The sequence below is a fragment of the Oncorhynchus masou genome, chromosome 13 (assembly GCF_036934945.1).
Source record: "Oncorhynchus masou masou isolate Uvic2021 chromosome 13, UVic_Omas_1.1, whole genome shotgun sequence".
Taxonomy (NCBI): Eukaryota; Metazoa; Chordata; class Actinopteri; order Salmoniformes; family Salmonidae; genus Oncorhynchus; species Oncorhynchus masou.
The window spans coordinates 10223712-10236818 of NC_088224.1; the positions used below are offsets into that span (position 1 = coordinate 10223712).

The 13107-nt window shown below is 43.2% G+C and overlaps 1 pseudogene; it reads left to right on the plus strand.

Moving 5' to 3' along the window:
• The first annotated feature begins 6014 nt into the window (after positions 1-6014).
• Positions 6015-13107, plus strand: part of LOC135551639 (unconventional myosin-Ig-like) — a 170390-nt pseudogene continuing 163297 nt past the window's right edge.

The window sequence follows — 13107 nt, forward strand, 5'->3', positions numbered from 1 at the left end:
AGAGACCCATCTAAGGGCATGTCCATGTAAAGAGACCCATCTAAGGACATGTCCATGTAAAGAGACCCATCTAAGGACATGTCCATGTAAAGAGACCCATCTAAGGACATGTCCATGTAAAGAGACCCATCTAAGGACATGTCCACGTAAAGAGACCCATCTAAGGACATGTCCATGTAAAGAGACCCATCTAAAGACATGTCCATGTAAAGAGACCCATCTAAGGACATGTCCATGTAAAGAGACCCATCTAAGGGCATGTCCATGTAAAGAGACCCATCTAAGGACATGTCCATGTAAAGAGACCCATCTAAGGACATGTCTATGTAAAGAGACCCATCTAAGGACATGTCCATGTAAAGAGACCCATCTAAGGACATGTCCATGTAAAGAGACCCATCTAAGGACATGTCCATGTAAAGAGACCCATCTAAGGACATGTCCATGTAAAGAGACCCATCTAAGGACATGTCTATGTAAAGAGACCCATCTAAGGACATGTCCATGTAAAGAGACCCATCTAAGGACATGTCCATGTAAAGAGACCCATCTAAGGACATGTCCATGTAAAGAGACCCATCTAAGGACATGTCCACGTAAAGAGACCCATCTAAGGACATGTCCATGTAAAGAGACCCATCTAAGGACATGTCCATGTAAAGAGACCCATCTAAGGACATGTCCACGTAAAGAGACCCATCTAAGGACATGTCCATGTAAAGAGACCCATCTAAAGGCATGTCCATGTAAAGAGACCCATCTAAGGACATGTCCATGTAAAGAGACCCATCTAAGGACATGTCCATGTAAAGAGACCCATCTAAGGACATGTCCATGTAAAGAGACCCATCTAAGGACATGTCCATGTAAAGAGACCCATCTAAGGGCATGTCCATGTAAAGAGACCCATCTAAGGGCATGTCCATGTAAAGAGACCCATCTAAGGGCATGTCCATGTAAAGAGACCCATCTAAGGACATGTCCATGTAAAGAGACCCATCTAAGGACATGTCCACGTAAAGAGACCCATCTAAGGACATGTCCATGTAAAGAGACCCATCTAAGGACATGTCCATGTAAAGAGACCCATCTAAGGACATGTCCATGTAAAGAGACCCATCTAAGGACATGTCCATGTAAAGAGACCCATCTAAGGACATGTCCATGTAAAGAGACCCATCTAAGGACATGTCCATGTAAAGAGACCCATCTAAGGACATGTCTATGTAAAGAGACCCATCTAAGGACAAGTCCATGTAAAGAGACCCATCTAAGGACATGTCCATGTAAAGAGACCCATCTAAGGACATGTCCATGTAAAGAGACCCATCTAAGGACATGTCCATGTAAAGAGACCCATCTAAGGACAAGTCCATGTAAAGAGACCCATCTAAGGACATGTCCACGTAAAGAGACCCATCTAAGGACAAGTCCATGTAAAGAGACCCATCTAAGGACATGTCCACGTAAAGAGACCAGTGAGAACCAATGTGAAGTTCATAGGAGTCCCTTTTAGACATTTGTACATTTTCAACAACTTTACATCCCATAATAGCAAAATCTTTGATTTCTGGTCAAACAGATGGAAAAAGGGTCTTAGAATGAAACACATGGAAACCATGTGTTTAATGAGTTCGATACCATTCCATTGATTCCGTTCCAGCCATTACTATGAGCCTGTCCTCCCCAGTTAAGGTGCCACTGATCTCCTCCTGTGTTAGAAATTCATCAAGAAGTTAAGACCCCGGCCAAATAACATCAACACATATATTTCGCTTTGGAGAAATGGATTTCCTTAAGAAACATTGCCCTGTGTCTTGTAATGAAAGTCCACATATCTCATGAGGAGGGAGGATAGTGAAAGTCCACATATCTCATGAGGAGAGAGGATAGTGAAAGTCACTATATCTCATGAGGAGGGAGGATAGTGAAAGTCAACTGACTTGCCTGGTTAAATAAAGGTAAAATTAAAAATCTCATTAAATATCTCATGAGGAGGGAGGATAGTGATAGTCCACATATCTCATGAGGAGGGAGGATAGTGAAAGTCCACATATCTCATGAGGAGGGAGGATAGTGAAAGTCCACATATCTCATGAGGTGAGAGGATAGTGAGTCCACATATCTCATGAGGAGGGAGGATAGTGAAAGTCCACATATCTCATGAGGAGGGAGGATAGTGAAAGTCCACATATCTCATGAGGAGGGAGGATAGTCCACATATCTCATGAGAGGTGGATAGTGAGTCCACATATCTCATGAGGAGGGAGGATAGTGAAAGTCCACATATCTCATGAGGAGGGAGGGAGGTCCATAGTGAAAGTCCACATATCTCATGAGGAGGGATAGGAAAGTACATATCTCATGAGGTGAGTGAGTCCACATATCTCATGAGGAGGGAGGATAGTGAAAGTCCACATATCTCACGAGGAGGGAGGAGAGTGAAAGTCCACATATCTCATGAGGAGGGAGGATAGTGAAAGTCCACATATCTCTAAGACAATCATGGAACCAACAGTTGCTTCTATTACACCAGATGTATGTTATTTGAACCGATTATTTTAACATCGCACACAGAAGAATTCATAAGGATAATTTAGTTGCTACCAGCAGCCTGCACAGATAGAGCACAATACATTAGGAGTGCAGTAGAGTAGTGTAAGTACAGTAGAGTACAGTATAGTAGAGTGCAGTACAGTAGTGTAGAGTACATTAGAATACAGTATAGTAGAGTACATTAGAGTGCAGTAGCAGTAGAGTACAGTATAGTAGACAGTACAGTAGAGTAGAGAACAGTAGAGTATAGTACAGTAGAGTGCAGTACAGTAGAGTGCAGTAGAGTAGAGGAGAGTACAGTAGAGTGCAGTACAGTAGAGTGCAGTACAGTAGATTAGAGAACAGTAGAGTAGAGATTAGAGAAGAGTAGAGTAGTAGAGTAGAGTAGAGTAGAGTAGAGTAGAGTACAGTACAGTAGAGTAAAACATTTTGAGTAGAGTATAGTTCATTACAGTACCTTAGAGCACAATAGAGTTGAGTACACTATAATGTACTGTACTGTACTGGGCTCTACATTACTGTACTGGGCTCTACTGTACTGTACTTTGATGTCGAAACTTGTGAAACAGATGTCTATGATTGGTTCAGATTGGGTCCGGTTCGGACCAACCAAAGTTGGTCCTGTATGGGAGCAGAGGTCATTAAAATAATAGCCAGTGTGTGGAACAATACCCAAATATGCAAAGGAAGATACAGTGAGGGAAAAAAGTATTTGATCCCCCTGCTGATTTTGTACGTTTGCCCACTAACAAAGAAATTATCCGTCTATAATTTTACTGGTAGGTTTATTTGAACAGTGAGAGACAGAATAACAACAACAAAAATCCATAAAAACGCATGTCAAAAATGTTATAAATTGATTTGCATTTTAATGAGGGAAATAAGTATTTATTTACAGTATATATTTACAGCTCCCCACAGCCTGAAAAATACACTTTTCTAAGTAGACATCTACTTTCATAGACACACACACACACACACACACACACACACACAAACCACACACACACGCACACACACACACACACACACACACACACACACACACACACACACACACACACACACACACACACACACACACACACACACACACACACACACACACACACACACAAAACACACACACACACCTTTGATTACAGCAGCCTGCCTTATTCAACCAGGGAAGGAAGTGACAGCCATTCTAAGTGGATGTTCCCTCTGACTCTGTCTGGCTCAGCCTGCACGTCGGTCCGTATCAGGGTCCTTTAACAAGGTCAGAGATCAAAGAGCGATTCAAAAGGGTTCTGTTTCTCCCTGGGTAATGTTCCGGGACCCCTTTGAAGTTGTCACTTAAGTGATAATGCCAGAGAAGCCGGTGTTTGGAGGATATATTGGCATGGGTGTTGTTAGGCCCGGGACGAAGTCAAGGACTGGCAAACCGTCCCAATGTATCCTCCAAACATCAGCTTCGAGGGCATTATAATTTTTATACAACGGGTTACCAACATAATCAAATAATGATTTACATATTTTTATTAGAAACGTTACATTTATGAATTTATTATTATTATTATTTATTTATCCTTCCACGAGATATAGTCCCTGTACAAATCTAGGGTTGCTAACCAAGCGTCTGGTCATCCGTTTTATTGGTTCGGTTGCCAGAGACGCGACCCGGTCGTTGTCTTTTTGTTCTGTATCTATGGACGCAACCCAGTCGTTCGTTTTAAATGTTCTATTGCCATAATGGCTTGCAACATTTTCATCCCTTGCTTGCTAGCGAGCCAACTACGGCTAACTTACAGTCACGTCAAACAGTACAGCCAGAATAACAGCAAAGTAGATACACTTGCATTTGTTTAAGCTGTTTTCTCGTGACATTAATTTCGATACATACATATCAATAAGCTAATGAAGCGACATTTCACCTGGCATAGAAAAAGTGTTCTCTCGTCAGGACACAAGCTGGAAAGACTGAAAACTGAAAACCAGCTGCTCTTCGTTTCGTTTGATCTGTTTTCAATTGCTATTTCTGTGAGGACAGACGCTGGGAGACAAGAAGCAATTACAGTGAGTGATAAACAGACAGGAAACATAACACGAACAGCATCTGGACAAGGGACACATAACGACATTAATGCGGGAAATAAACTGAGGAAGTTACAGATATTGGGGAGGTAATTAATAATAATGACGTGATGGAGTCCAGGTGAGTCCGATGAAGCACTGATGCGCGTAACGATGGTGACAGGTGTGCGTAATGATGAGCAGCCTGGTGGCCTTGAGAGCCAGAGGGGGGGCAGACGTGGCAGTTTCTTTGTATACAGTATATCCATAAAATTAGGCTGATTCGTGATTTCGATAGACTGAGAAAAGATGCCTTCCTGTCTGTCTCATCTCGATTCCCAACACGTTTATTACCTTGGGACAGCTGGTGATCGAATTTGAAAATTGTACAAATGTTGCTAATGTCTGAGACAGGACAGTGAGGTTTATAAAAATCTCTGCTGTTGAAAATCAAATGTTAGTCTAAAAGAAATTGGAGATAATGTCAAGATGCTTTTCATAGTGGAGATCAAGTTTATAAATTGCCTGGCTGGGCTGATGAGACAGTGGATTGCGTAGTCAGATGGAACAGAGCAAATAGGCATTTTAACATCATAGATTTAGCCGTGGCAACTTGTGGAATAGACACCAGATGGACTGCGGTTTTAACCAATCCGCATTCAGGATTAGACCCACCCGTTGTATAAATCAATCAATCAATCAAATGTATTTATAAAGCCCTTTTTACATCATGTCACAAAGTGCTGTACAGAAACCCAGCCTAAAACCCCAAACAGCCAGCAATGCAGATGTAGAAGCACGGTGGCTAGGTATAACAGACTGATCCTAGCCCCCCGACACATAAACTATTGCTCACCCATTGTAACTGACAGTTAGACTTACAGGTTATGTCGTTGTCTTTTGTTTGAATTGTTTACGTGTCCGCTGTGCGGGGGAAATGATAATACAAGCGGAACCACGTAGCTAATACTGTTGTAACGGGATCCTTATTGTAGCAACACACTTCATGTCATCGTTTTCATGTCATCGTGTAGTTCATAAAGGTTGAAGAGTGTATGTTAGGATGAAGTGTGAATTCATGCCAGGAATAATAAAGTTGTGAAGTTTGATTTCCTCCCTTCTGTAATAAGCAGCCAATTAGGTATTTTTCCTTTATTCATGTGTTTAATCTGAACCCGTTATAATGCCGGTTAAACTGTTATGTATGTAAGCACTTCAGAGTTATACCAAGCTAATAAGTCAAGCTAATAAGTCACTCGTAAGATAAGGTTGTAAGAGTGTGCTTAACTGTATTTTTAATTTACGGAAGGTGATAATTCTGACTAAAACTACAGAATAAAGCCGCCTGTTAAAATCAAGGAACGGTTGTGCTCGTGGTTACAGAAGGGAGCTACACCCATGACTGCATGGCCAGGCACGACTCCAACACCATCATTAAGTTTGCAGACGACACAACAGTGGTAGGCCTGATCACCGACAACGATGAGACAGTCTATAGGGAGGAGGTCGGAGAACTGTTCGTGTGGTGCCAGGATAACAACCTCTCCCTCAAAGTGATCAAGACAAAGGAGATGCTTGTGGACTACAGGAAAAGGAGGGCTGAGCACGTATTAATAGAGAAGAGACGGACAAAAGTGCATTGTTGATAAATGAGTCCCATTCACCTGACATGCCGAGACCCGAGACAAGGAAATTCTCTGAAATCTACACTTAATTAATACATTTAGTGTTGGCCCAAATCAGAAACGTAGCCTACACTATGTTAAAACACCTCTAGTATTAATGTCAGTCACACACAACTCCCAAGTCAAAAAATCAATAGGTTAATAAGGACTACAGGACTACATTTATACAGGCAGTCTGACTACAGGACTACATTTATACAGGCTGTCTGACTACAGGATTACATTTATACAGGCGGTCTGACTACAGGACTACATTTATACAGGCAGTCTGACTACAGGATTACATTTATACAGGCGGTCTGACTACAGGACTACATTTATGCAGGCAGTCTGACTACAGGACTACATTCATACAGGCAGTCTGACAACAGGACTACATCTATACAGGCAGTCTGACAACAGGACTACATCTATACAGGCAGTCTGACGACAGGACTACATCTATACAGGCAGTCTGACTACAGTACTACATCTATATAGGCAGACTGACTACTGGACTACATCTATGCAGGCAGTCTGACGACAGGACTAGTTCTGTACAGGCAGTCTGACTACAGGACTACATCTATACAGGTAGTCTGACTACAGGACAACATATATACAGGCAGTCTGACTACAGGACCACATTTATACAGGCAGTCTGACTACAGGACTACATCTATACAGGCAGTCTGACTGCAGGACTAGTTCTATACAGGCAGTCTGACTACAGGGCTACATCTATACAGGCAGTCTGACTACAGAACTACATCTATACAGGCAGTCTGACGGCAGGACTACATCTATACAGGCAGTCTGACTACAGGACTACATCTATACAGGCAGTCTGACGACAGGACTACATCTATACAGGCAGTCTAACTACAGGACTACATCTATACAGGCAGTCTGACTGCAGGCAGTCTGACTACAGTACTACATCTATATAGGCAGACTGACTACTGGACTACATCTATGCAGGCAGTCTGACGACAGGACTACATCTATACAGGCAGTCTGACTGCAGGACTACATCTATGCAGGTAGTCTGACTACAGAACTACATCTATACAGGCAGTCTGACTACAGGACCACATCTATACAGGCAGTCTGACTACAGAACTACATCTATACAGGCAGTCTGACTACAGGGCTACATCTATACAGGCAGTCTGACTACAGGACAACATATATACAGGCAGTCTGACTACAGGACCACATCTATACAGGCAGTCTGACTACAGGGCTACATCTATACAGGCAGTCTGACTACAGAACTACATCTATACAGGCAGTCTGACGGCAGGACTAGTTCTATACAGGCAGTCTGACTGTAGGCAGTCTGACTACAGGACTACATCTATACAGGCAGTCTGACTACAGGACAACATATACAGGCAGTCTGACTGCAGGACTAGTTCTATACAGGCAGTCTGACTATAGGCAGTCTGACTATAGAACTACATCTATACAGGCAGTCTGACTACAGGACCACATCTATACAGGCAGTCTGACTACATGACTACATCTATACAGGCAGTCTGACTGCAGGACTAGTTCTATACAGGCAGTCTGACTACAGAACTACATCTATACAGGCAGTCTGACACAGAACTACATCTATACAGGCAGTCTGACTACAGTACTAATCATGCAGTAGTCTGACTACAGAACTACATCTATACATCTGACACAGGCAGTCTGGCAACTACATCTATAAAGGCAGTCTGACTACAGTACTACATCTATATAGGTAGTCTGACTAAGAACTACATCTATGCAGGCAGTCTGACTGCAGGACTAGTTCATACAGGCAGTCTGACTACAGAACTACATCTATACAGGCAGTCTGACTGCAGGACTACATCTATACAGTAGAATATGAACAGAAGAGTGGTAAGTCAATAAGATCACAGTCATTCCACCTCAATGTTCCATTATATAATGGTTGTGCAGAGTGACAACTGACATGCAGAGTGACAACTGACATGCAGAGTGGCAACTGACATGCAGAGTGGCAACTAACATGCAGAGTGGCAACTAACATGCAGAGTGGCAACTGACATGCAGAGTGGCAACTGACATGCAGAGTGGCAACTAACATGCAGAGTGGCAACTAACATGCAGAGTGGCAACTAACATGCAGAGTGGCAACTGACATGCAGAGTGGCAACTGACATGCAGAGTGGCAACTGACATGCAGAGTGGCAACTAACATGCAGAGTGGCAACTAACATGCAGAGTGGCAACTAACATGCAGAGTGGCAACTGACATGCAGAGTGGCAACTGACATGCAGAGTGGCAACTAACATGCAGAGTGGCAACTGACATGCAGAGTGGCAACTAACATGCAGAGTGGCAACTAACATGCAGAGTGGCAACTAACATGCAGAGTGGCAACTGACATGCAGAGTGGCAACTAACATGCAGAGTGGCAACTGACATGCAGAGTGGCAACTAACATGCAGAGTGGCAACTGACGTGCAGAGTGGCAACTGACGTGCAGAGTGGCAACTAACGTGCAGAGTGGCAACTAACATGCAGAGTGGCAACTGACATGCAGAGTGGCAACTAACATGCAGAGTGGCAACTGACATGCAGAGTGGCAACTAACATGCAGAGTGGCAACTAACATGCAGAGTGGCAACTAACATGCAGAGTGGCATCTGACATGCAGAGTGGCAACTGACATGCAGAGTGGCAACTAACATGCAGAGTGGCAACTGACATGCAGAGTGGCAACTAACATGCAGAGTGGCAACTAACATGCAGAGTGGCAACTAACATGCAGAGTGGCAACTGACATGCAGAGTGGCAACTAACATGCAGAGTGGCAACTGACATGCAGAGTGGCAACTAACATGCAGAGTGGCAACTGACATGCAGAGTGGCAACTAACATGCAGAGTGGCAACTAACATGCAGAGTGGCAACTGACATGCAGAGTGGCAACTAACATGCAGAGTGGCAACTGACATGCAGAGTGGCAACTGACATGCAGAGTGGCAACTAACATGCAGAGTGGCAACTGACATGCAGAGTGGCAACTAACATGCAGAGTGGCAACTAACATGCAGAGTTGCAACTAACATGCAGAGTGGCAACTAACATGCAGAGTGGCAACTGACATGCAGAGTGGCAACTAACATGCAGAGTGGCAACTGACATGCAGAGTGGCAACTGACATGCAGAGTGGCAACTGACATGCAGAGTGGCAACTAACATGCAGAGTGGCAACTGACTTGCAGAGTGGCAACTGACATGCAGAGTGGCAACTAACATGCAGAGTGGCAACTGACATGCAGAGTGGCAACTGACATGCAGAGTGGCAACTGACATGCAGAGTGGCAACTAACATGGAAATGAACGTGTGGATGAAGATGCTAATGAAACGCTTGCTTTGTTCCACGTGTGCCGCTTCATTTCAAGTGCTCGGTGTTCTAACTCCAGCACCATCCATCCATGTCAATGTGGGAAGGAGCGAGACCAACAACACTGAGAACCGTCACACAGTTCTATACCTAGTCCGAGGCATTGGTTTATATGGAGAAATTAGAGTGGTCATTCGTGACTTAATACCTGTAAACAAACAGCCTCCCAATTCAAAGTGCAGGGATATCTTTATTCCTCTTTTTAGAAGAAAAAAGCTCTATTTTTATAACGTGATTACATGGATATGCTGTGATTTATTCTTATTATACTTCTGTGTATATATTTAAATGTACCTACCAAAATGGACACTTAAAAAAATAACATAACTTCTGTAATTTCTCTGGTAAGGAGAAGACAGCTCCCATCCACAGCGGTAGCGTTAGTTACTGCAGGTCAGGGAGGGGTGCTGCTGGCTCCTGATGTGTTATCTGTCTGGTAGTGTGAGGGGTTAGAGGGGTTAGATTAATGAGGATTTGAGGTGGAATCAGCCCAGAGCAGGGCACAGTCCCAGTTCCCAGAGGAACAGATGTTCCCTGTTCCGTAACACATCGCCTTTTCTGTTCTTAATCATTCCTATACCCAGGCTAGTTCACCATCTCTGACCCTTAATCATTACTACACCCAGGCTAGCTTCACCCTCTCTGACCCTCAATCATTCCTACACCCAGGCTAGCTTCACCCTCTCTGACCCTCAATCATTACTACACCCAGGCTAGTTTCACCATCTCTGACCCTTAATCATTCCTACACCCAGGCTAGCTTCACCATCTCTGACCCTTAATCATTCCTACACCCAGGCTAGCTTCTCTGACCCTTAATCATTCCTATACCCAGGCTAGTTTCACCTCTGACCCTTAATCATTCCTACACCCAGGCTAGTTTCACCATCTCTGACCCTTAATCATTCCTCACCCAGGCTACTTCACCCTCTCTGACCCTTAATCATTCCTACCATCTTCACCCTCTCTGACCCTTAATCATTCCTATTACTACCATCTCTGACCAGTAATCATTACTACACCCAGGCTTTCACCATCTCTGACCCTTAATCATTACTACACCCAGGCTAGCTTTCTCTGACCCTTAATCATTACTACACCCAGGCTAGTTTCACCATCTCTGACCCTAAATCATTACTATACCCGGGCTAGCTTCACCATCTCTGACCCTTAATCATTCCTACACCCAGGCTAGCTTCACCATCTCTGACCCTTAATCATTACTACACCCAGGCTAGCTTCACCATCTCTGACCCTTAATCATTACTACACCCAGGCTAGTTTCACCATCTCTGACCCTAAATCATTCCTAAATCTCTGACCCTTAATCATTCCTACACCCAGGCTAGCTTCACCATCTCTGACCCTTAATCATTACTACACCCAGGCTAGCTTCACCATCTCTGACCCGTAATCATTACTACACCCAGGCTAGCTTCACCATCTCTGACCCTTAATAAGTTTCTCTTTCTCTCTCTCTCTCCCTCTTTCTTTCTTTATGTCTCTCTCCCTCTTTTCCTCTCTCTCTCTCTCTCTATCTTCCTCTCACTTCTACTCTCTCTCCCTCCCTCTCTCACCCTGTACAAACAGTAGGCAGCAGTAGTCCTTTAGATAGACAGACATACTTTATTAAACTCCTGTCATGACATCATAGTGCCCAGCCTTTTGTTTCACTTTCTAGTGCACTACTTTTGACCGTTACTCTATGGACCCTAGTCAAAAGTAGTGCACTATATGGGGAATAGGGTGCCATTTGGGATGCATACAACAGGTCTTCAGCATGTGAGGGAGCTCACCCTCCTAGTGATGTAATCTGTCTTTTAATCAAAACAAAAAAATACTGTTCTGTTCTTCTCTCTGTTGTGGTACCTGACTGACCTAGCAGGGGAGAGATGGCAGATATCTCAATCACACAGCTGAATCAAATCAGAGTTTATTTGTCACGTGCGCCGAATACAACAGGTGTAGTAGACCTTACAGTGAAATGCTGAATACAACAGGTGTAGTAGACCTTACAGTGAAATGCTGAATACAACAGGTGTAGTAGACCTTACAGTGAACTGCTGAATACAACAGGTGTAGTAGACCTTACAGTGAAATGCTGAATACAACAGGTGTAGACCTTACAGTGAAATGCTGAATACAACAGGTGTAGTAGACCTTACAGTGAAATGCTGAATACAACAGGTGTAGTAGACCTTACAGTGAAATGCTGAATACAACAGGTGTAGACCTTACAGTGAAATGCTGAATACAACAGGTATAGTAGACGTCACAGTGAAATGCTGAATACAACAGGTGTAGTAGACCTTACAGTGAAATGCTGAATACAACAGGTATAGATAGACCTTACAGTGAAATGCTGAATACAACAGGTGTAGTAGACCTTACAGTGAAATGCTGAATACAACAGCTGTAGACCTTACAGTGAAATGCTGAATACAACAGGTGTAGGTAGACCTTACAGTGAAATGCTGAATACAACAGGTGTAGTAGACCTCACTGTGAAATGCTGAATACAACAGGTGTAGGTAGACCTTACAGTGAAATGCCGAATACAACAGGTGTAGTAGACCTTATGAAATGCTGAAATGCCTGTGAAATGCTGAATACAACAGGTGTAGTAGACCTTACAGTGAAATGCTGAATACAACAGGTGTAGACCTTACAGTGAAATGCTTACTGACAGTGAAATTCTAACCAACAGTGAAATGCAAAAACCAACAGTGCAAAAAAGGTATTAGGTGAACAATATATAGTAGAGGCTATATACAGTAGAGAGGCTATAACAGTAGAGGGGCTATATACAGTAGAGAGGCTATAACAGGCTATATAACAGTAGAGAGGCTATATACAGTAGAGAGGCTATATACAGTAGCGAGGATATAACAGTAGTGAGGCTATATACAGTAGAGGCTATATACAATAGAGAGGCTATATACAGTAGCAAGTATATAACAGTAGCGAGGCTATAACAGTAGCGAGGCTATACACAGTAGCGAGGCTATAACAGTAGTGAGGCTATATACAGTAGAGAGGCTATATACAGTAGTGAGGCTATATACAGTAGAGAGGCTATATACAGTAGAGAGGCTATATACAGTAGAGAGGCTATAACAGTAGCGAGGATATAAGAGTAGTGATGCTATATACAGTAGAGAGGCTATATACAGTAGAGAGGCTATAACAGTAGCGAGGATATAACAGTAGTGAGGCTATATACAGTAGAGAGGCTATATACAGTAGAGAGGCTATATACAGTAGCGAGACTATATACAGTAGAGAGGCTATAACAGTAGCGAGGATATAACAGTAGTGAGGCTATATACAGTAGAGGCTATATACAGTAGAGAGGCTATATACAGTGGCGAGGCTATATAAAGTAGAGAGGCTATATACAGTAG